This window comes from Galeopterus variegatus, unplaced genomic scaffold (assembly GCF_000696425.1).
Source record: "Galeopterus variegatus unplaced genomic scaffold, G_variegatus-3.0.2 Scaffold7620, whole genome shotgun sequence".
In the NCBI taxonomy this organism is placed as follows: domain Eukaryota; kingdom Metazoa; phylum Chordata; class Mammalia; order Dermoptera; family Cynocephalidae; genus Galeopterus; species Galeopterus variegatus.
Genome location: NW_007733731.1, coordinates 46267 through 50472, shown reverse-complemented (window position 1 = coordinate 50472; position 4206 = coordinate 46267).

Below are 4206 nucleotides of genomic sequence, written 5' to 3'. Positions count from 1 at the left end.
AGAGGAGTCAAGGAACTGGATTTGTTTTTTGTTTTTGTAGGTTTTTTTTTTTTTCTAATGAATTAAAGTCCATAGTTTACATTAGGGTTCACTCTTTGTGTTGTACAGTTCATTGGGTTTTGACAAATGCATAATGATATGAATTCATCATTGCAGTATCTTACAGAATGGTTTTACTGCCCTAAAAATACCCTGTGCTTCACCTATTCATCCCTCCCCTGAACACCCACTGCACTCCCCAACTGCTGGCAACCACTGATCTTTGTCCTGCGCTCTATAGTTTTGCCTTTTTCAGAATGTCATATAGTCAGAGTCATATAGTATGTGGCCATTTCAGACTGGTTTCTTTTACTTAGCAATATGCATTTTGGGTTCCTCCTATGTTTTTTCATGGCTGAATAACTCATTCCTTTTGTGTGTAAGGGGGGTAAAATATACATAATATAAAATTTACCATGTTGCCTTTTTTTTTTTTTTTTTTTTTGGTGGCTGGCTGGAACGGGGACATTTTAACCATTTTTAAGTGTACAGTTCACTGGAATCAAGTATATTGACATTGTTGTGCAACCATCATCACCATCCATCTCCAGAACTTAGCTCATTCCTTTTTTTATTTTTTTATTTTTTTAAAGATGACCGGTAAGGGGGTCTCAACCCTTGACTTGGTGTTGTCAGCACCACGCTCAGCCAGTGAGCTAACCGGCCACCGCTATATAGGATCTGAACCCGTGGCCTTGGTGTTAGCAGCACCGCACCGATCTGTTTTTAAATAAGACCATTGGCTGCCATGTGGAGGACCAATTGCAGGAAGACAAAGAATGAAGGCAGGGAAGCCAGGGAGGTGGCTGCTGCTGCTGTGCAGGCAAGAGATGACAGTGGCTTCAACTGGGGTGGTCTCAGTGGAAGTGAAGAGAAGTGGGCAAATACAAGAGAATGAGTGGGTGGCACTGGCAGGACTGACATAACTCACAGATTGAGGTGGGGTGAGGGAGAGTTAGGAGTTAAGTGAGAGGTGCAGCTCTCTGGCTTGGGTGACTGGGCAGATAGAGGATGGTGTCATTTATTGAGATGGAGAAATGAAGAAGGAAGAACAGGTTTGGGAGAAGACCACAAGTTCAGCTTTGTATCTGATGTTTTGAGTTTGAAGTTCTGAGAGACATCCAAGTGGAAATGTGAAATGCCTTATTGACCACGTGGGTCTAGCGCTCAGACTTCATTCCCTCTTACTTACCAAACAATCCAGCCCACCAGCCTTATTTCTATTCCTGAACAGGCCAAGTTTCCTCCAGCCTCAGGACCATGGCACTTCTGTTCCCTTTGCCTGGAACAATTCTCCCCCAAATGGCCACATGACTAGCTCCTTCTAAACATTCTGCTCTTAGGTCAGATATCACCTAATCAGAGAATCCTTCCCCAAGACCCAAACTAAAGTCAGTGGGAAGAGTGAGCTCGGGATCCACATTGGTCAGATTTTGCTGCAACAATGCTGCATAAAAAATAACTTCCAAAAACTCAGTGCTTCCACCAGTCAATGTTCATTGCTCACCCATGGGTCTGTGGGTCAGCTTGGCCTCAGCAGGACTCTCCTGGGTTGGGCCGGGCTGAGCTCCAGGATGCGGGTTGCGTGCCTCACATGTCTTCTCATTCTGAGTCCAGGCTAAAGGAGCCACTACTGTCTGGGATTCACGGTTGTCATGGCAGAGGAGATTGCTCAAGAGGGATGAATGGGAACACTCAGTGCCTTAGAGCTGGCTCCTGTCACTTCCACACACATTCTTTTGGCCAATCCAAGTCACATGACCAAGTCCAATATCAACAGGGTGAGGAAGTAAATTCCTCGCACGGTGGGGAGGTCTAAGGGAAGTAAATATTTGCTGAACAATAATACAATCTATCGAATAATCCTACTCTATTTTTCCTAGATGGCCATATTTATTGAGTAATTTCCCCGCACTCTTATGAAATACCATCTTCAATGAATGAATTAATTAATTCATGAGACTGTGCCTTTTAAGGCAAGAAGATCCCCCACCACCACTGCCTCCCACCGCCTGCTCTTAAAATGAGGAACCTGAGGCTCAGAGAGGGGAAGTGACTTGCCCTAGGTCATAGAAACCACCTGCGGTAAGGCCAGCCTGCCTGGCTCCTTCAGTTCACTACATACAGTAAGTGAGGTGGGAAAATGCTATTTTCTGGGCAGTGAAGCCATATCACCCATTCTGCCCTCCCACTGAGGCTTGGCTAACAGGCACATAATCAGGGGGCAAGTACAGCAGAGGGTGTCCTTGCTGATTCAATCTCAGGTCTCACCCCAAAGCCATTTAGGATCTCGATTCATCATTTCCTGGTCCTGAGCCTTGAATGTCAAGTGTGTGTTGAGTGAGTGAGTCATTGGTACCGTGGAGGTTTTAAATGCTGATTAAGTGTTCCGTGAATTCTAGGTCCAGCCCCAACTGCGCCTGCCCCTAAGGTACAGACAGTCATCTCTACTTCTTTGGGGATCTGCAGTGTCTAACAGAGTGGAGCATACGGTGGAGCTCAAAAACAAGGAATAGGCATAGGAAAAGTCTGGAAGGACATGTGTCAGATAAACAGTAGGCAACTCCTTTAAAACAGGGTTACTTAGGACTTTAACTCTCTGCTTTAGGTCTTTATGCAACATTTTAACAGTTTGCAGTGCATATACATTGCTTCTATAGGTATGCTTCTGGTGGCACAGGCTGCAATGAGAGAGAAAAAAATGATCCGGAAATATTCTAAAGTTCATGCTAGGGTGCAAAAAACAATTACTTGCTGGTTGGTTGGGAAAATCCTGAAAATCATCTTCCTCCAGAATCCTACTCCCACACATTGTCAGAAGCCTGTTTTCAGAAACACTGAGTCAATTCCCAACCACTCCTTCCCGCCAAATGCTGAGCAAGCCACCAGGGTGACAGGTGATAGGCAGGGAAACAGGTGTTAGCCCCAGAGTCAGCAAGGCCCACATTCATACCACAGCTGACACGGCTGGAGCTGGACCGTAGGCCAGACACCGTGCTAAGTGCTCCGCATGGATTATCACGTCTAATCTGCACAACCAGTTGATGAAGTAGGAGCTATTATTATCTTGTTTTACAGCTGTGGAAACTGAAGAGAGGCGACGGAACTTGCCCAAGGTCACATAACTTGCAGACGGGAGAACTGACATTTGATTCCAGAGCCTGAGCTCGTAGCTGCTAGCCCACACTGCCTCCTGCTAGGAACTTACCCAAATTCCACAGGCAGTAAGTGGCAGAGTCAGAGTTCAAACCAAGAAAAGTTTGTCGGCCTCCAAAGGACATGCTCGTGACTGATAAGACATTCTGCTCCCTTCCAACCCTCTCCATGTCTGGACCCAACCCTAACAGACTGGATGACCTTGGGTAGCCTCCTAGAGCCTCAGTTTTCATGGCTGCAAAATGGGAAGAACACTGCTTACCCTAAGGAGCCGTAGAGAGGCTTGTGTGAGAAGAGAGTTCCTCCCATGGAACACAGTAGGTGCTCAGTCAAGACGTATCTGTGTTCTTCCTGCTTTCCAGGACTTCAGTGCAGTCAGCCAAGTGGACACAGTAGCAAGCTTGTCTGATGAGCTCTAAGGACCAAGGGTACACTAAGTGCTGGGGGCCAGGAAAAGGCCCAGAGGAGGCAATGGATGAAAAGTCAGACGTTACCATGTACCCAGAAAACTCAGCTGAAGGAACACTGGCACAAACAACCCCCAGAAAGAGGGGAATTTGGTTCGTCATCTTTCCTGTTTTCCCAACCTGGCCCAGTCCCAAAATCTCTTCTTAGTCTTGTCAGGATTTGGGCCCTCTGCCCAAGGAAGGAGCCGCTAGGAACCTCACAGTAAGCCAAGTCTTCAAGGAAGTGATGTCTTCTGTGGGTCAAGAGAAGGCAAGAGGCTTTCTAGGGGAGGGAAGGCAGCAGGGACAGAAATAAGGAAGGGCCCAGCTGGCAGACCCCTCCTTGAACTAGAGGAGAAACTGAGGCTTAGAACAGTAAGATTTACTGATTGTGCTTGTGGCAGGGTGGGGGCAAGTAGCTTACACTCCTGCCTCAGTCCTGAGTCCTCTTCACTGCATGTGCCGACTGCCCACCCTGCTCCTATTCTAGGACTACCCAGGCAGCGAGGAGCTGCCTTCACTCCCTCTTTCCCACAACTACTTCCAGAAACATCTTCCCATCACT